Here is a 21,158-nt window from a genome sequence, read left to right on the forward strand (position 1 = left end):
GTATTCAGTTGATAGGAGCTGGGGAAAGACTTAGAAGAGGCAGAAGCAAAGTAAGGAAATTATTGACTGGGTGTAGCTTAAACCCTAGTTGGCTTAGATTTTGGTTTGTTTACATAGGCACCACAGCATTAGAGTCACCTTAGTCTAATGCCCTCAATCGTTTAATTAATTTAACAATTTCTCCCCCTTTAGTCATTATGTCATACATGAGAGTTCAACTAGAAACTTGGTATTAACACTGCTTAGGCACCATCAGAATTAAATTGCTCTGGTCTCATTGTGAGACTCAGATTATGATGTCATACATGGAAGAATTGCTTTAGCTGTTTGTTGTTAATCTTGTTTGTTTCTGGGTAGCGATGAGAGTATGAGATGGTCTTTTTTAACCAGGCTAGAAGACAGGCTTTCTGAGGCGTCAGTTCTGGAATACCTACCGTCTGAGTTGTGGAGGGTTTGACCATCTGTAGGAGGTTTGCAGAAGGCTTCCTTTACCTGGTGAAAAGATACTTTGGTGTAATGCGTTAAAGCTTTACAGTATTTAGTCATGTCAGAATTTAGAGTACAAGGACACATGGTTTTTATCATAAAGGCATAGTCTTGTTACTATTTCATAAAGTGTTAATTTATGCTTTTGTATAGATAGATATTGGTCTAATTGCTATCTAAACCAATGGTAGAACTTTTGGCCATAGCAGTCCAGTGGATTCTGTTAATTTAGGTACCATTTGTCCATTGGACTCCTTAGGTGACTAAGGACAGTAAAGACCATGGCAATACCATTGTATCAGCAATGCTGTATTTAATTTCATAATAGATACTGGTAATCATCCAGTGAAATGAGTTCCTCTGTTACTAGAGATTTCTTTGGGGATACTCCATAAAGGAAATATTTTCTAAAAGTTTCTTAGCCACAGTTGTGACGTCAGCCTTCTGTATGGAAAGGCTTTAATCCATCCTGAGAACATACAGACAATTAGTTACAAGAACATACTGGTAACCCATTGTGGGAGGCAGTTGAATGAAAACCATTCGTAAGTGTTCAAATGGCCTGAGTAGGACACCAGTGGGAATGGCCTTCCCAGGGTTATGGTCTTGAAAAATCAAACATTCGCCATAAACCAAATTTGCGACCTTGGATCAGTCATCCCACCCATACTTTTTCATACTTTGGATCATTTTATCTGTGCCATGGTGGGTTGCTGAATGTAGTGCTTTTAGTAATGGCATTTTTAAGGACAGGAAGAACCAGGTGCCTGTCTGGGTCCTCAGTGAGTACTTGTTTAATATTAAATTTACACCCTTGTTGGTCTCAACGTTGTTACTCTAGCTTGGGTGCCTGATTTTGTGTGTGTGTTTTTTTTAATTATTATGGTTTTTAATCCTTACCCAAGGACATGCTTATTGATTTTAGAGCAAGGGCAAGGGAGGGAGAGAAACATAGATGTGAGAAACACAACTGGTTGCCTGTCTTACCTGTCCTGACTGGGACCCACTGTTCAACCTAAGCATGTGTCCTGATTGGGAATCGAACCCGTGACCTTTGGGTTTATGGGACAATGCTCCAACCAACTGAGCCATACTAGCCAGGGCCTGATTTTGTCTTTTATATAAATTATTATAAATAATTTAGTTAGAGTCAGTCCTGTGGAGTTTATTCAAGTCGCATATTGGAACAATTTAGTTCTAGCTAGTGTAGCATCTGATTCAGGTTCAGAAAATCAGAACTCTGGTTCTGTTTTTCTAGTATGAGCTTCAATTTTAATAATTGCAGTTCAGCTAGGCAGTACAATGACAGAGCAGTTCATTTACTTGGGGCCCATTTTTTATTGGGTTTTCACTAGAGTAAGGAACCCTTTCTGTTTCTTAAACATACCAACGTCATATCTGCTATCAGTATAAATGTGTACTGATTTTCCATTGGCTAGCTAACAAGCTAAAGTGAGGCCTTGTTCTGCTGGTTGAGCATTGCTATAGCATATAGTGCTTGATATTTCCCTTCTGCATTAATAACATAGGACCCAGGGATGAAGAGTATTAAATCTGGGCTTTCCAGTGATGTGTTTTGCAAATGAGTGCAAGGGCTTAGTAACCGTGACACCATATCTACACAATTATGGTAAGCTGTGCCATTGTCATGCAAGGATAACAGGGTTGAGCAAGTTGCAGTGCCTAAGATGGAGTTTAGAAGGTGAAAGGAAAGGATCTTTTAAGATGTTAGTCTACTTGATGTTGAGACTGGAGCTTGATAGACTGAACAGCATGAGGTACTTAAGTAGAAGTCATATCCTAAAATCCCAGATTCACCAATTCAACTGCTGTGACTACTGCTTTCAGTTTGGATATGTTCTGATTACTGGATCTAATTGTTAGTATAATTTGGGAGCCCTAGGGTGGGAGTTTGTTGTAGGGCTAATTTTAGTTGGCCAAAGGTCTGCTCATGGTTTTCTTCCCAGGGCAAGGGGTCTGGAATTGAGTTCCTTGTAAGTTCTATGGAGGAATTGTGATCAGAAAAAAATTTGGAATCTGAGATCCACAATATTCTGCAAATCCAAGGAAACTCACTAACTGTCATTTACATGGAGGTCTGGGGAAGTTTTGGTTACTAGTGTTTATTCTTCCAGGTGAGAGGGAAATAGGCCTTCTGCAGGCAAATCATGTCCGAAGTTGTGAACCTTGTTTGAGAATTGGAGTTTTTCCTTGGAGGCCTTATGCCTTTACAAACTAATTGCTTTTAATAGAATGAATTGAATGTATTTCCAAATGTCCCTTGTAGAGGAACATAAAAATAAGTCATGTACATATTGAATGAGTGTAGAGTTTTTAGGGAACTGTAAAGTTGCCAGATCATGATATAAAACCTGAGAAAAATAGGACGTGGCTTCAGTGTGCCCTGTGGCATTACAGTCTAGGCATACATGCAGTTAGTTTTTCTAAGTGAAGGTAAATACATACTGATTCTCCTTGTCAACTGGGATGCTAAAGAAATAGCAGAGCAAAGATCTGCCACTGTGACCATTTTGAGTCTGGAGGTACATTAGATAACAAGGTATTTGGAACTACAGGGAACCTTGGTGTCACAGTTTTATTAATCACATGGAGCAAATCCCCAGCTTCATCCATTTGGGTTTCAATGGGTAAGATCAGAGTGTTAAAGGAACTAGTGCATGGAATTGTAAGTCCTTGCTTAATTAAGTCTTCTACAGTTGGTGAGAGCCGTAGGATAGCTTCTGGTTTTAGTGGATATTGAGGGGAGTTAGGCAGGGGTTTAGAATGATCTTTTTGGATTTTTATGGGTTTGGAATTCTTAATTTTACCCTTGTAAGAAGCCCATAGGCATTTAGGTTTTGAGAGAAGGGGGTTTCCAGACTTTGTCAATTTTGTCAGTTTCTGCGTCCAGAGCTGCAGAGTACTCAGGTTCAGGAGAGTTAAGAAATTCGGAGATCATCTCTTCTTCTGAGTTAAATTTTATGTGACTCCTCAGTTTAGAAAGCAAATCTTGTTCAGTTTTATTGGAGCAGAGTAATAGAGAAGGAAAGTATGTTTCCCCAAAATGGCCCTAGTGTGATCTGAACTGGTTTAGACCTAGGTACCCTTTGTTATTTTTTTAATGGATTATTTCATTACAGTTGTCCCAGTTTTTCCTCCTTTGTTCCCCTCTACCCAGCATTCCCCACTCCTTCCAGTGACCCCCCTCCTTTGTTCATGTCCATGAGTCATGCATATAAGTTCTTTGGCAACTCCATTTCCTGTACTTGCTTTTAACATCCCTCTGCCTATTCTGTAACTACCAATCTGTACTTCTTAATACCTTCACTTTTTCTCCCATTCTCCCAGACATTCCTCCTCACTGACCAGCATCCCAGTGTTCTTCATATCTGTGATTCTGTTTCTGTTCTGCTTGTTTGCTTAGTGGTTTTTTTTAGATTCAGTTGATGATAGTTATGTACTTACTGCCATTTTAATGATCATAGTTTTAAGTCTGTGCAACATTTCACATAATAATGGTTTGGTGATGATGAACTTCTTTAGCTTTACCTTGTCTGGGAAGCACTTTATATGTGCTTCAATTCTAAATGATAGCTTTGCTGGATGGAGTAATCTAGGTTGTAGGTCCTTGCTTTTCATACTTTGAATACTTTTTGCCAGTCCCTTCTAACCTGCAAAGTTTCTTTTGAGAAATCGGCTGACAGTTGTATGGGAATCTTTTGTAGGTAACTAACTGCTTTTCTCTTGCTGCTTTAAGATTCTCTCTTAATTTAAAGATGGTCTGTTAGGGTATGAACCCACCATCTTCTCAGATTACTGGCCATCTGAATAAAGCGCCCATAAAGATTAAAAAAATTCTCTCTTAATCTGTAACCTTTGGCATTTTAATTGTTACGTGTCATGGAGTGGGTCTCTTTGCATCTGTGTTGTTTGGGACTCTGTGCTTCCTGGACTTGTATGTGTATTTCCTTCACCACATTAGGGAAGTTTTCTTTCAAATAGTTTTTCATTTCTTGCTCTTTCTCTCCTTCTGGCAAATGTTGGAACACATGAAGTTGTCCCAGAGGCTGCTTATACCATCCTCGTTTCTTGGATTTTTTTTTCCTTCTTGTTGTTCTGATTGGTTGTTTTTTTGCTTCCTTTTGTTCCCAGTAACTGGTTTGATTCTTGGCTTCATCCTGTCTACTGTTATTTCCCTGTAAATTGTTCCTTATTTCAATTGGTGAATCCTTTGTTTCTACCTGGATCTTTTTTATGCTGTTAAATTCCTCAGTAATTTCCTTAGCATCCTTATAACTAGTGTTTCGAACTCTGTATCTGATGGATTGCATCTCTTCCTTTTGTTTAGTTCTTTTTCTGGAGTTTTGATCCATTCTTTCATTTGGGCCACATTTCTTTGTCTCTGCATTTTGTCAGCCTCCCGACACAGGAACCTTTTGAATTTGGTTAGAAACTCCCACTACAGAATATTATCTTGACTCTTAGAGATTGGCTATTTTATGAAAGTAGATAAAGTAGCTCTGGTATCCATCAATGTGGTACGGAATTCTTTATTAATTTTTATCTTAGTTTTGCCTTGCTCATTTAGAGGTATCATGGGGAGCAACTTTTCCAAAAGATCCCTCAGAGCCCCATTAATGATTATTATTTTTGTAATCAAATTTCTAAAGACCTTGTGATGTAGGAACAGTCTGGTGAAAAGTGGAAGTCCATTAAATGATGGGTTCAGTAGGGGCATTCCCTTTTCCAGTGCTTTGGTTATTTACAGTAAAGGCAGACATTTCAGGCACAGTATTCCTGAGTAGAGGCCCTCTAGTTCTGACTGAAATGTGTATGTGGAGGTTGAGCTGTCTATGGGCTTTAAATTTTTTACCTTGCTACAAAGTTTTTTTCAAATTACTCGGTCAACTCAGCAAGAGGAGCAGCTTCCCAGCCCAGCTTCTGTCTCTTTATTAGGCTACTACCTAGTTTGGACTGGAGCCTACCAATGAAGAAGAAAGTCAGGGCTTTTTCTGTGCTTGTGTTTAATGAAGAAAGCCCAGAATGTTTCACAGAGTGTTTCCAATCTGTGTTTATAGTCTGAAAATGGTTCATCTTTTTTTGTCGGAAGATTGAATGATAGACCAATAAGTCTTTTGAAGAATACCTTCTTCAAGTAGGTACTTTCAAGTAGGTCTTGGGCTATTTTTCTGTCGTGTTTTTTGGGCTATCCCTGGCAGAGCGACTAGTACGTGGATCTTTAACGTTGCTCTTGGGACCTTCCCATGTGGCCAGGTCCTAATGTTACAATGGATAAATTGGTAGATATCTGGGAGTTCTGGATTGTAAATTCCAATTAGAATTCTAAATTCCTTAGAAAGTTTTTGAGGATTCTCTTTAGGGATTGGAAATCTCTGGTGATGGCCCTAAGTTCAGTCTTTGACCATGGAGAAGCTTGTTTATTCCAAGCTCAGTGGAGGACTTCACTTTATTAAATTTTTTTTTTCTAAATCCTCACTCTAGAATATGTTTTTCTTGATTTTGGCTGGGGGAGGAGGGGAATATTGATGGAGAAGCATCCTGTAGGGCCTCACTTTAAAAGGTATTTGTTTAATCTCTACCTCACTCATCTTCAGAGTGAAAAGGCAATTGAGGGATTAGTAGGTTAAGAAGTAAGTTAGGGACAGGGTAAAGTGAAGACCAGTCCCAGCAGCCAGGGTCTAGTTAGTCATCTTGTTGCTTAAGTTTCCATTTGCCTTTTGTAAAGAATCTTTAGAGCAGTAATTTTTAATTCATTTTAGTTTCTTTGACGCTTCTGCATACCAATAAAAATACATTTCATTGTTTTGGGGAAATTCAGGACCCTTTTGTCTACAGCCATCTCATAATGGTGAGCTCATCTTGGTTAAACATTTCCCTACTGTGGCCACTCTAAATTCAGGATTACTTTTGGTAGGTTTACCCACTGATTCCAGAAATCACAGGTTGGCCCTGGCCAGGGTAGCACAGTTGTTTCGAGTGTCGTTCCAGTATGCCAAAGGTTGCAGGTTCGATCCCCAGTCAGGGCATGTGCGAATCAACCATTGTATGCATAAATAAGTGGAACAACAAATTGATGTTTTCTCTTTCTTTTCTTTTTACCCTTCCCCCCTTCTGTTCTCTCTAAATTCAATACATAATTTTTAAAAAACAGAAAGAAACGCACAGTTCTGACCCAATAATTTTATACATACAAATTAGCCAGGGGTCCCAGATGGAGAATCACCAGATTGTGTGGACTCAGAGATACCCCTTTTTTTTCTTCCCAAGGCATGCGCTGAATCCAGTCCATCTTAAGCTGGATCCTGTCCAACCCTAGACCAGTCTAGTTTCTTTTAATTCTGCCAACCCAAGACCCAGTCATTGAGACAGAAATATAAATTTGAGCGAACTCATTAAATACAAAAACTGTGGAGCTCAGATTTGAGAGGCACTTACCTGTGACTTCCATCTGCATCAGGTAACCAGTGGATTCACTAGGCTCAGTGGTACCTTCACAAGATTGCTTGTTGCTTTTGGGAGTTGTTGTTGGGGGGGTCTCCTCTGGGTCTTGCATCTGATGACACCAGAAGTGTTAAAAGATAAAACTAAGGCATATAAACATTTTAGGAATTTGAGCAAAACTCGATGTGAATTGGGTAGCACCAAACTGGAAGTGGTTAGAAGCTGGAAAAAAAAACTTTTATAGAGAAAAGGTGAAAACAAAGTGAGGAAATTATTGCCAGGCTATAGCTTAAACCCTAGTTGGCTGTTTGTGATTGTTGTCCTTAGGCTTTGCTTTCATAGCCGGGAGGTAATCAGAGGCTTAGATAAGGCTAATAGTGGTATTAAAAGATAAACTGAGGGCATTAACGTTTTAGGGATTTATTTGAGCAAAAAAATCAGTTTGGATTGGGCGGCACCAAACCAGAAGTGGTTAGGAGTATTCAGTTGATAGGAGCTGGGGAAAGACTTAGAAGAGCAGAAGCAAGTAGGAAATTATTGACTGGGTGTAGTTTAAACCCTAGTTGGCTTAGATTTTGGTTTGTTTACATAGGCACCACAGCATTAGAGTCACCTTATCTGAAAATACTGTTTTCGATCTTTGGTGGTCAGAATCATAGATGTAAGGATATGAAGGGCCACGTGTATTTTTTAAAATAAATCCATATGTAAGTTGACCTGTACAGTTCAAACCTGTGTTATTCAAGGATCAACTGTATTTAAATTAAAATGAAGTAGATAATTCCTAATAGTTAACCAGATGTTCTTACTCTATCATAGACACTTCGACATTTGTTTGCTCCTTAGGCTGTACCCCTACCTTGATAAACATGAATACCTTTTCTGTTAATACTAACATTTTTCCTAAGTATAAACATTCTTCAAATGTTTCTCTTTTCTTAGCATTTTGTCTTTGTTTTTCTGGATTGGGATCTTAATCTTTTTAAACAGTTTTTTAAATTGAGATGTAATTTATATACCATAAAATTCAGCCTTTTAAAGTATTCCAGTTCAGTGATTTGGTCTCTTCACAAAGTTGTGCAACCACCACCACATCTGATTCCAGAACATTTTCATTATCCTAAAGAAACCCGGTAACCTGTTAGCAGTGACTCCCTGTACCCTGCTTTTCCCCAGCCCTCAGTTTTCACTAATCTACATTTCTGTCTCTTTGGGATTTGCCTGTTCTGCACATTCATAGAAATAGAATGATACACATGGCCTTTGTGTCTGGCTTCTTTCATTTAACACAGCCTTTCCAGGGTTCTTCATGTTGTAGCATGTATCAGTGCTTTATTCCTTTTTATGGCCAAGTAATATTCCACAGCAGTTTATTTATCCATTGAGAATTTATGTGCATTGGGTTGCTCGTACTTTTTAATACTAATCAGTATGAATTGCATCTGTAAAGGTATAAATTTTGTGTGGACATAATATCTTTATCTCTCCTCACCCATGGACGTTTTTTCATTGCTGTTAGAGAAGAGGTGGGGGAGAGAGAAACATCTATTTGTCGTCTTCTCGTATGTGCCCTGACTGGGAATGGAAGACCTTTGGTCTGCGGGCTGACTCTCCAACAACTGAGCTATACTGGTCAGGACTTTATATTTTTATTTTTTAATTTTTAATTTTTATTTATTGATTTTAGAGGGGGGGGAGAAGGGAGAAAACAGAGACAGAGACATTGATTTGTTGTTTCACTTATTTATGCATTCCTTAACTGATTCCTGTATGTGCCCTGACTGGGGATGGAACCCATAACCTTGGTGTATTGGGATGATAATGTAACCAACTGAGCTGCCTGGCCAGGGCTGGACACATGTTTTTAATTCTCTTAGGTAGTTATCTAGGAGTGGTATTCTAGGTCATGTGGTAGCTTTATGTGTAAGTTTTGAGGAACTCCAGTACTGTTTTCTAAAACTGCTGCAGCCATTTTAAATTCCTACCAGCAGTATGTAAAGGCTCTTAAGTTTTCACATCTCTTGGATTGCATGGTGTGGAGCGGTATCTCATTGTGGTTTGATTTGCACTTCCCTGATGATTAATGATATTGAGCATCTTTTTTTATATGCTTATTGGCCATTTGTATATCTTTAGAGAAATGTCTGTTCACGCCTTTTGCCCATTTTAAAATTGTTTTTTTAATTAATTTTAAGTTCTTTATTCTAGATGCACATTCTTTATCAGATATATGTTTTGCACGTGTTTTTCTTCCTTTTTTTGGACTGTCTCTTCACTTTCTTGATAGTGTATTTTGAAGCTCAGAAGTTTTAAATTTTGATGAAGTTTATCTCCTTTTCCTTTTGTTGCTTTGATGTCAAATCTAAGAAACCATGCCTAACCCAGTCATAAAGATTTATGTCTGTTTCCATCTAAGGGGTTATATTTATAATTTTAGCTTTTACATTAGGTGTTTGATCCATTTTGAGTTAACTTTTGTTTACAGTGTGAGGTAGGGATTAGTTTTCCTAGCACTGCTTTTTTTTTTTTTTTTTTTTTTTTTAAAGACAATTCTTTTCTCATTGAGTTGTCTTGACAATTTGTGTTTATCAAGGTACCTTAACAGAAGGAATTGGAAAGGCAATTGAAGTAAAAGTGTTATGTGGAATCAGCTGGTATCATAGACCAAAATATTTTCTATGAATGTTCATTTTGAACCCCTAGTAATGTGCCTTTTCTAGACTTTTTTGAAAAATGGTTTTTTGGTTTTTTGGTTTGTTTTGTTTACTCTGCAGAGAAAAATATAAACCTAACAGACATTCAGAGCTCTCCATTTGTTTATCCATATAGGTCAGTAATAGCAGATCTTTATTATGTCACAGAATATATATGTATTTTTTGGTAATTGCATGAATATTGACGTTATCATATTGAACAAGTTTTAATAACACTTTGTATTCTCTTATTTTTACTTCTCATTTTTTAAAACTTTGAGCAATCCTTGTGTAGTCAGTGCAGAAAAATCCCAAAAGTAAAGTCCTTTCCTCCCCACTAAGTCCACTCCTCATATAAGCACCTTAAACTGCTTTTGTTGTTTAAAAAATTTTAGGTCAATTCCAAAACTCAAAAATACCAACATATCTTTCTGTATTTTGATTTTTCTTTCACCTCTAAACAGCATTTATTGCTTGACTTTCTAGTAGATATAAAATTTAGGTCATTATGGTTTTCCACTTTGTTTCTAATTCTGCTCTTACATTTTTGTTCTATTCTAGTATTGATTATTCTTAACTTTTATAATGGTTAAATTTCTGTTTCTAGCCTATCAGTTTTCGACAATAACTCTTCATTTCTGAACACTTAACACCCATATATTTTTCACATTTTTCTTTGTTTCTCCTACCTCCACACTTCCTTCAGCCTTAATTTTCTATTTCATTGTCAAGATTTTATATGACTGTGTGTAACTCTTCTATACTTCTCTGTGCTTCTAAAGGAGATTCTAGAAATCAAGTACTAATAACCAGCCTTTGTAATATGAGTATTAGTCACTGTAGAACTAAGTAGTTGTGTGGAACTGTAGAGGAAATTCTGTTACTAAACCTGTGCCCCTTAAGGAGAAATGTAATAAGCTCCTGCTTGGTGAGGAGAGCTCATGGATATTATTTTTAAAATTTGCTATTATGATGTGTTTTTATCTTGTAGCCATTTAGTTTTTCTTGAAGATAGACTTTCTGGAGCTCTCAACTTTTCTAATTTGGGGCAGCTTGCTTTCTAGATGTGCTAATACACATCTGGTTTAACCTTTCTTCCTTCTGGTCCACACCATTGATTTGAGTCCCAGTTTCCTTCCCATCACTGTTGGTTCCCATGTAAATTTTCCTTTATTTCCCTTAGTGTAGCCTTCATTTTTCATCTAATTTGCGACCATATTCACACCAATTCTGTGAGCATACTGATTTACCAGTGTTTTGAACTGTACATCTGAAAGGCTGGCTATCTCGTTGTTGCTTAGTTGTGTTTTTTTTCTGGAGCTTTGATCTGTTCTTTAAATTTGGGTCATTTTTTTTGTCTGGGCGTGCCTGTTCTGTAGTAAGGTGAGGGTCAACCCACGTCACAGCGTTGTGATGCTGTATGTGGGGGAGGGCCTGAGGCGGAACAATGGCATTTGCTGTGCTCTCAACCTTGCTTTCAGTCACTTCCCAGCTTCCCACAAGCAAACTGGGTCCTTCTCGTGCTGATTCCCATGTGGTGGGCTTGTGTATGTTCTAGGACCCGTGGGTCTCTCCAGGGAATTCTCCTGTGAGGCTGGGAGTCTCTCCCACTGCCTCAACGCCCACAGGTGTTTTCAGTCAGAGGCTTGAGGCTTTATTTCCCAATGCTGGGACCCCCAGGTTGCATGGTCCATCTTGCTCCCCAGTTGTTCCTCCCAGTTTATCTGCACACCAATGTGGGACCACCCAGTCCACTAGCTGCCGCCTCACTGGGTCCGCCAGCCAGCCATCACCTTGCCAAGAGTCCTCTCTGCCTGGCTGCCCCTCCTACCCGTCTGGATGAATGTGTCAGTCTTTAACTCCTTGGTTGTTGGACTTCCATACAGTTTGACTTTCTGTCAGTTCTGGTTGTTTTTTGTTTTTAAATTTTTGTTGTCCTTCCTTTGGTTGTGCCAGGAGGCACAGTATGTCTACCTACACCTCCATCTTGGCGGGAAGTCTTCCATGTCATTTTTTTTATTCCATTTTTATTTTACTGGAATATAATCATGAGTATTGTTTTAGGAAGGGTATGCTGGTGATAAACTTTGTAATTTTTGAATGTTTGAAAATGGCTTGCCTTTGTTTCTGATTAAAAGTTTAGATATAGAATTTTAACTTGGTACTACAATTTTTCCCTCTGAATTTTGAAAGCTCTGCTCCTGCAGTTTAAAGCACCAGTGTTGCTAATAGAGGTCCATTACAAATCTGGTGGTTTTCCTTTGTAGTAACCTCTTTTACAGTCTTTATGGTGATCACTCTTTACCTTTGGTCTGTTAAATGGGTTTAGTTGTAGGCTTTCCATTCCTTCTTGTGGGCTCTTTTTTAGTTCTAAGACTCTCTAGGTCTAGGAAATTATCTTCTATGATAATTTCTTCCCTCCTTTCTGTTTTCTCTCAAACTCTTGACAGGTAAATGTTGAACTCTCAAATTGAAGCTTTATTTGTTTATTACACTCTGGAAGAGTTCCTTGACTTTGTCTTTGAACTTTTCTGTAGTGCTTATTTCAGTAATTAAGTTTTTAATTTATAAGAGTTTTATCCTCCCTCAGTTCCCCCACCCCCATTCCCTACTTTCTTTCTGAGTATCGTGCATGTTGTAGTTTATTCATTCCCTTCTGCTAGCAAAATAATAGAATTGCAGCTACTCCATGTCCTTTCTTGTCTACTCTTTCAATTTTAGACATTTTGGTGAATATTTAGTGGTTTTAATTTGTTTTCCCATATTCCCCTAATAAACAATGATATTAAGCCCCTTTTAATATACTTATTGGCCATTTGGATAGCTTTTGTGATGTGACTTGCCAAGTTTTTTGCCCATTTCTATATTGGGCCATCTTTTTCATACTTATTTGTATGAGTTCATAATATGTCCCAGATACCAATTCTTACAGGTTGTATTTTGTAAGTAACTTCTCATTTCCCCAGCCCTATAAGCCCATTCAGAGTTCTGCTTGACTTCTCAACCTATCTATTGCCCTTTTCCCATTGGCAAATATCTCTAGGAGAAAAGAGGCATCCAGTGTTCTAGGCTTCCCTTCTTTGTACAGTTCTTGGCCTCTTGGGCCCTTGCTGCCTTTGTAGTACTTTGTACCTTCAAAGAGTTATAGTTTTTAGTTTTTCACAGGGAGGATTGGTTTGAAACAGTCTAGCCAGTCATTAGGAGATGGGGAAGTAGGCCAAGTCCTCCTGTGTTGTAGTTCTTCAAGGAGCTTCTTATCTGTTAGCTTCTCCATATAATTTTAAAGTCATCTTTTGAAGTTATGTAGATACACACACAGAGCCTATTGGGATTTTGAAAGGAAATGCATTGGAGAAAATTAACTTTTTGGTACTTTTTAAAATTTATTTAGGTCTTTTACAATGTCTCCCAATAAAGTTTTATAATTTTCTTCAATAAACTATTGCAGATACTTCATTAGATTTATTTCTAGGTACCTTATGTTTGTATCAAATCATAAATGGTATTTTTAGATAATTATATTTTCTATCTTATTGGTCTGTAGAAGTAAAATTTGACTTTGTATAACAATCTTGCTATACTCCTATGATAAATTTATTATAGAATTCTTTTGGATTTTCTGTGTTGACAGAATAATGACCTCTTTGTTTCCTCCTTTCTGATTCTTATGCTTTTTCTTTCTTTCTTTTTTTTCTTGTCTTAATGTGCTGGCTAGGATCTCCAGTACAATGTTGAATAGAAGCGGTGATGGGGCATCCTGATCTTGTTCCTGATTTTAAAGGAAATGCTTTCAAAGTTTCACAGTTAAGTATGATGCTTGCTGTAGGTTTATTGTAGATAATCTTTTCAGGTTAAGGACGTTCCTTTCTATTACTTGTTTGCTAATTTAAAAAAATGGATTTTGAATTTTATCAGAAGCCTTTTCTGCATCTTTTGAGAGGATCATGTTTTTACTCTGTAACCTATTTTTTTTTCTGTAATCTGTTAACATGGTGAAATACATTGATTGATTTTCTAATATTTAAGTCAGCTTTATGTTTCTAGTATAAAGTCAACCCTGATCTCTTCTTTTTTATTAGACTCAGTTTGAAGATAATTCAGGATTTCTGCCTCTAATAATGTGTAGTAATTGACTTACAGTTTAAAATACATATACTTTTCCTCTTCTGCAGGAGTTGATGTAAGATTAGAATGATCTGTTTTTAAGTGTTTGGTATAACTCCCTTGTAAAATTGTTACTTGTGTTTTCTTTGTGGGACACTCCTTAACCATTGTTTCAATTGCTTTGGTTGTAGGATTATTCTATTTTCAATTTTCAAAGTGGTTTTAATGGTTATATTTTTATAGAAAGTTGTTTATTTCATCTGTGTTCTTGAATTTATGACATTAATTTGTTAATCTCCAAATTCGTAGTAACTGTAGTTAATGTCCCTTTTATCTTTTTTAAAAAAGCCTTCTTTTCCTTGATCAGTGTTGAAAGCTAAAAAGCTTGCCAAGTTTTAAAGACTTCAAAGAATCACTTTTTTTATCTTACATGCTCTTAAATGTGTCCTTCCCCATTTTATTAATTTCTGCTCGTTTTTCCTTATACTTTCTTTGGGTTTATTTCTATTCTTTATCTGATTTCTTAAGTTGGACACCTTGCTTATTCTCCAAAATTTTATATAGGCATTTAAGATCGGGAGTTTCAATGTACTGCTTTTCCCGCATCACACAAGTTTTGATGTGCATTATTTTCACTTGTGAATACTTTTTTCTTCTGTGAATTCTTTTATCATTTATTTAAAAGTTTTATATTCAAACATAGAGGAGTTTCTTTAGTTTTTGATGTGTTGTGATGAGGCAACATGATTTGTGTATCAGTCCTTTGGAACGTATTTAAACTGTGTTGTCAGTTTTATAATTTTTGTTTGTATTTGAACAGAACGTATACTTTCTAAGTGTTGATGTGAAAATTTATATATATCCAGTGGTTGGGGTCGTTAAATCTTTTGTCAAGTCATATACATCTTTATGTATGTGAGAGCAGTGTATTAATCTTTTTTTTTTAGATTTTATTTATTTTTAGGGAGAGGAGAAAGTGTGAAAGCGAGGGAGAGAAACATGATGTGTGAGAGAAACAGCAATCAGTTGCCTCTCTCATGCCCCCAACTGAGGACTTGGCCCACAACCCAGGCATATGCTCTGACTGGGAATTGAACCAGCTACCTTTCAGGCCACAGGCCAGTGCTCAGTCCACACCAGCCAGGGCTGAGAGCAGAGTATGTTAATCTTTTACTAGAGTGTTTTTTTCTGTGTAGTTCTGTCCATTTTTATTTTTTTCCTTCTTATGTTTTAGAAAGTAAAGTTTTTATTCACTCTCCAAGAAAGGAGAGGGGGGCATGGTGTGGAGAGATAATCTAGCCCAATTTTTAAAGTATACTTTAAATCGTTACTAGTACATGAACATTTAACTTTATTTTATTTTCCTGTTGAATTGAGAAACTTTTACTCTGTATATCTAGGCATACTTTTTGTATTATATACTACTGTTTGATATTACTGTACTCATACTGGTTTTGGGGGGGGGTCAGCTAATTTTGCTGATTTTTAAAATTCTCCCTTCCCCTATATTTTTGTGTTTTTATTTTAGTTTTATCTCTTGTGAATATCAGGTTATTGAATTTAAGAAAATCTGCCTACTAATGTTTGTAATTTTAAATCAAACTTTTTATTAAACTGTCAATTTGTTCACAGTTGTAAGAGATAACGCAGAGACATCCTGTGTACTCTTTACTCAGTTTCCCCAATGGTAACATCTTGCAAAACAGTATAGTATCACAACTGGGATGTTGACATTGACACAGTCAAGAAACAGAACATTTCATCAACATAAGGACCCCTCATATACCGTATTTTTCGGACTATAAGATGCAACCCCCCAATTTGGGAGGAAAATGGGGGTATGTCTTATAGTCCAACTGTAGCTTACCTGGTCTGCTGTGGGGTAGGGGGCGGCAGCCTGTGTTATTTGTGTTATTAAATATTTTACCCCAGTTTTTTGCTTCAAAATTTTTTTTTCCTATTTTCCTCTAAAACCTAGGTGCATCTTATGGTCTGGTGCATCTTACAGTCCCAAAAATACGTTAGTCCTTTTTATAGCCATACCCACTTCCTTCTCTCCCCTCAATCTCGGGGACCCACTCATCTGTTCTTTATTTCTGTGATTTTGTCTTTTCAAGAATGTTATATAAATGGAATGATGTAGTATGGCACCTTTTCAGTTAGTTTTTTTTTCCACTCATAATTTTCTGAAAATTTATTCATGTTATTACCTGTATTAGTAGTTCATCTACGCAGTTTATTGCTGAGTAGATTTCATAGTATGGATTTGTTTAACCATTTACCTGTTGAAGGCATCTAGGTTGTTTACAGTTTTTGGTGATTACAAATACAGGTGCTATAAAGATTTGTGCATAGGTTTTTTTGTGAACATAAGTTTTAATTTCTCTGGGGTAAATGCCCAGAAGTGCAGTTACTGGATTGTGTGGTTGTTGTATATATAGTTTTCTAAGAACGTGCCCAACTTTCCCAGAGTGGCTGTACCATTTTAAATTCCTACCAGCAATGTATGGAGTGATCCAGTTTCTCTGCATTCTTGTCAGCATTTGGTGTTATCACTGTTTTTTATTTTAGCCATTCTGGCATGTATATTTAGTGAGGTTTTATTTTGCACTTCCCTAATGGCTAATGATACTGAAGATATTTTGATGTTCTTATTTTTCATCTCTAATATCCCACTGATGAACTGTCCCTTCATGTCTTCTGTCCTTTTTCTAATTGGATTTTTTTGTTGTTGAGTTTTGAGAGTTCTATGTATATTGTCTCTACTAGTCCTTTGTTGGATATGTGATTTGTAAATATTTTCTCCAACCCTGTTACTTGTTCTTTAATCTTTTTAATAGGGTATTGCAGAACAGAAGTTTTTAATTTTGGTGAAGTCCAATGTAACATTTTTCCATTTTTGGATTTTGTATTGGAGCATCAAGCCTGAGAACTCTTTGCCTGAAGATTTTATTCTGTGTGTTTTTTTCCTAAAAGTTTTTTTATAACTTTCTTCTAACATTTAAGTCTCATCTGCTTAGAATTCATTTTTGTATAAAATGTGAGGCTGATGTACAGGTTCGTTTTTTTTCTTGTCTGTGAATGTGCAGTTATCCCAGCACCATTTGTTGAAAGTTTATTTTTCTTCCATTGAGTTACATTGGTACATGTGTCAGACTATTTGGGCCTGTTGATGTAGGTCTATTTCTGGCTTCTTTATTCTGTTCCATTGACTTATGTGTCTGCTAATACCACAAAACCTTTTTTAAAAGAATTTAATTTTATTGGGGTGACACTGGTTAATAAAATTATATAGGTTTCAGGTGTACAGTTTTGTAATATGTCATCTGTCTGTTGTATTGTGTGTTCACCATGCTAGGTTAAGTCTCCTTCCATCACTATTTCCACAGCCCCCCACCCCCCCAACAAAATCTTGATTACTGAGCTAAGGTGTGAAATGATGTAGACCGATCCTCTCTCTATTCATTTTCAAAATTGTTTTAGCTCTTTTGTTTCCATATAAATTTTAGAATAACCTCATCTATACCCATAAAAAGTCTTGATGGGGTTTGGGTAGGGATGTGTTAAATCTATGTATGTGTTTAGGGAAGATTGTTGTTATTATCTTATTTAGTATTCCAATCTATGAACAGTCTGTTTAGGACTTCTTTCATTAGCGTTTTGTAGTTTTCAGAATACAAGTCCTGTGCATGTTTTCTTATGTTTTAAAACATATGTATTTTCATTTTCTTTGGAGTGAATATAAATGGTACTGTGTTTTAAACTTGTTTCCTCATATTCTTTGTTAGTGTCTAGAGATGTGATTGGTATTTGCATGTTGTTCTTGTATCTCGAGACCTTGCTGAACTCAGTTACTAGTTTTAGTTGTTTCGTAGATTCCTTGGGATCTGCAAATACAGGTAGTTTTATTTTTTTTTCCAACTATATGCCTTCTATTTCCTTTTCTCGTCTTTTCCCACCAGCATAGAACTTCCAGCACTATGCTGATGGAGAGTGGTGAGAGTAGACATCTTTGTCTCATTCTCAGTCTTACAGGGAAGCATTCAGTGTTTCACCATTAATTATCTTAGCTATGGGTTTTTCTTTTTTTCTCATTTTAGGTGGTTTTCTATTCATTTTAGAATAGATAAGTTCAACTATCAAGTTGAAGTTATCTGTTCTTATTTTTTAGAGAATTTTTATCTTGAGTGGGTGTCGACTTTGTCCAATGCTTTTTCGGCATTGATATGGTCATGTGATTTTCTTTTTTAGCTATTAATAAGGTGTACTACATTGACTTCAAACATTGTACCAGCTGTGCTTTCTCCCATACTCGTGAAGTTTTCATGCATTTTCTCTTGAAGTTTTAATACATGTATAGAAGTCTAAAATTACTATCTTTTCCTTTCTCCTCTGTAGCATACTTTAAATTGCTCACCACTCTGTGAACTTGTATGCATGCCATTGTTGCCCAGCATTTTTGTTCTACCTTTTCCTAGTCTCACAAATTTGAGGCTATTGTTTTATTTATTTATTTTTTAAAATATTTTATTTATTTTTAGCAAAAGGGAGGGAGAAAGAGAGGGAGAGAAACATCAATGTGTAGTTGCCAACTGGGGAACCTGGCATGCAACCCAGGCATGTGCCCTGACTGGTAATCAAACTGGTGACCCTTTGGTTCCAGGCCAGCACTCAAGCCAGGGCTGATAGTATTGTTTTATACAGTAAATGTTTCTTTAGGCTAATTACCTCCTTCAGTCAGATTTGTCATTTTATTTGCCCATCATTCTTCCTCTAGGACGCTCTCTGTTCAGTAGACATTGGCTTTTTACTTTACCCTAATGTGTTGATGTGGTTGCTTCTCACATGCCTTATACTGGGGACCTGGCCTGCAACCCTGCAACCCAGGCATGTGCCCTAACTGGGAATCAAACCAGCAACAGCAACCCTTTGGCTCAAGGCCTAACCTGTGCACTGAGCTACACCAGCCAGGGGCATTCTCAGGACTTTCGTACTTGCTCTGTCCTGTGCCTTGGAATGCTTTTCCTCCAATATCCGTTGGATGCTTTCCTATTCATACTTCAGTTACTTAGTTTCCTTCTCAGCAAGACCTTTACTGTTTTAAATTGCAAATCCTCTCTCCCTGTTTTCATTTCCTCCTTTGTTTTTGTCCATTCTGTTCATCACCACATGCCCTATTATATGTTTTATTTAGTAACATATGTTCCTTAGTCCTTATTTCTAGTCTTCCTGATATCTGCCAGGTGTGAGGTGACACTTTTTTTTTTTGTCGTTGGGTTCTTTATCTATTTTGGATATTAACTTCTTATCAGATATATGATTTGCAAATATCTTCTCTCATTCAGTAGGTTGCCTTTCATTTTGTTGATGGTTTCCTTTACTCTGCAAAAGCTTTATAGTCTGATTTTGTCTCACTTGGATTTATTTGGCTTTTGTTGCTTTTGGTGTCAGAGTCAAAAAATCATCTCCAAGACCTATATTATGGAGCTTATCACTGCCTGTGTTTTCTTCTAGTATTTTTATGGTTTCAGGTCTTACATTCAAGCCTTTAATCCATGCTGAGTTAATTTTTGTGTATGGTGTAAGATGGTGTTTCAGTTGCATTATTTTGAGTATGGCTCTCCAGTTTTCCCAGCACCATTTATTGAAGAGACCATCCTTTCCCCGTGGTATTCTTGCTCTTTTGTTGTAAAATAATTGACCATACATGTGTGGGCTTATTTTGGGGCTGTAGTCTCTTTCACTTATCTGTCTGTTTTTATGTCAGTATATTACTGTTTTGCTTACTGTATAAATTTGTAAAATAGTTTGAAATCAGGGAGTATGATGCCTCCAGTTTTGTTCTTTGTTCTCAAGATTGCATTGACTATTTGGTGTCACCACAGACAATTTAAGGGAAATCCTATATATTGTATAATTTTATCTATAAATATTTCAGCATGTGATTACAAAAATGGAGATAATCCTAATCAAGTTATTTATTAAATTTGTTAAACTAGTTTTACTTTACTAGAATAAACTATACTTGGGTACATCAAGGGCTTTTGTGTCAACTGGAAATGCTAATATGTTACCAAAAAAGAAACTCCTATGGTACCTATTAGGAAATGAGAAAGACCAGACCCCCTGTTTCATCAGGATTTGCTTCAAGTTTTGGCTGGATGAGTGGACTCCCTGCTGAAGTCTGAGAAACCGAAATTTGCCTATTTAAAAAATACTGTTCTGTGTTCAACAGACTTTTCCATGTTTATCTTCTAACATGTATTGAATATTCTGACTTTTATTCTGTTGAACAGTTTAAGTAACAGAATTCCATCTTTTCCTTCAAGGCTTAGTAGAATTTGTTGATTAAGCTGTCTTATCTGGGAAGATGCTTTTGTAAGTGAGGGGGCAAAGATAATATACCTCTCAAATCAGATTGAGTAATTTATATTTTTCTAGGAAATAAGTTATCTCTAAGTTACTGTAGTTGCATGTGCTATTTTCTGTTTAAGGAAATTTGCTTAGTATTTGTGGTCTTTATATTACTTTTCTTCTCAAAAGTGTTTTTCCCCCTTTTGGGGGCCAGACTTTTGTGTTTTTTGCTTTCTGGTTCATGTTTTATTTTTAATGCTTCGTTCTTTCTGAGGGTGTGTGTTTATTTTGTTGTTATAGTCAGTCTTCTGTATCCGGGGTTCCACATCTGTGAGGAGGGAGGGCTGACTTAAGGGACGTGAGCATCTGTGGACTTTGGTAATACGCAGGGGGTGGAGGCATCGAGAAACCAATCCTCTGCAGATAACAAGGGACCGGCTTACATTTTTTGCTTTTTGAACTCACTAAATTTATTTTCAATCTTGTATAATAATAAAAGCATTTAGGGAGATGCTCTCCCAAGCTTTGGCTTATTTTATAGATTTTGAAATGTAGTATTCTCTCTTGTTTCTCTTAATATTCAATTTTGATTTCTCGAGCTGGGGAGTAATGTTAATCAGTGTCTTGTAAAAGAGAGATCCACATAAGGTCACAAGTAAAAGGTGATTCAGTTAAAGGGAATAGGTGGTTTTACCGGAATGCAGGGCCAGGAACTAGGTAGGGACTGCTCAGGAAATTGGTAGTAGTTACATATTGGAGAATGTTTCTAAATTTCACAGTTTCTCTTATGGTATCAGCTTGGTCATTTCTTTTTATTACATGGTGGTTTTTCTTTATCCATCCCTGCTTATACGTGAAAATATAGAAAGTTTTAATGTTGCTGTTGGGATAGGCGATATTAATAATGTGGTTTAGCAGTTCCCTACAGTATTTACTCTCCCTGTTCCTCATTATACACGATAGTAGGTGGAGGATCTACAAAGTTAGTGTTGGTCTTTACTGTGACATCCAAGCTACAAGGCTTCCTCAAATTCTGGGTTATTTTTAACCATTTCCATC

The 21,158-nt window shown here is 36.7% G+C and overlaps 1 protein-coding gene across 6 annotated transcripts in view; it reads left to right on the top strand.

Moving 5' to 3' along the window:
* Positions 1–21,158, top strand: part of PIAS2 (protein inhibitor of activated STAT 2) — a 76,831-nt gene that overhangs the window by 3,008 nt on the left and 52,665 nt on the right. Inside the window, exon 1 of one of the 6 annotated variants that reach the window (XM_036010245.1) lies at positions 13,422–13,444. The exons of the other annotated variants lie outside the window; for them this stretch is intronic. The gene's annotated coding sequence lies outside the window, so the exon portion shown is untranslated. Of the gene's footprint in view, positions 1–13,421; positions 13,445–21,158 lie in introns of those variants that run through there. 6 annotated transcript variants of the gene reach the window in all.

Source organism: Phyllostomus discolor, chromosome 9 (genome assembly GCF_004126475.2).
Source record: "Phyllostomus discolor isolate MPI-MPIP mPhyDis1 chromosome 9, mPhyDis1.pri.v3, whole genome shotgun sequence".
NCBI lineage: Eukaryota > Metazoa > Chordata > Mammalia > Chiroptera > Phyllostomidae > Phyllostomus > Phyllostomus discolor.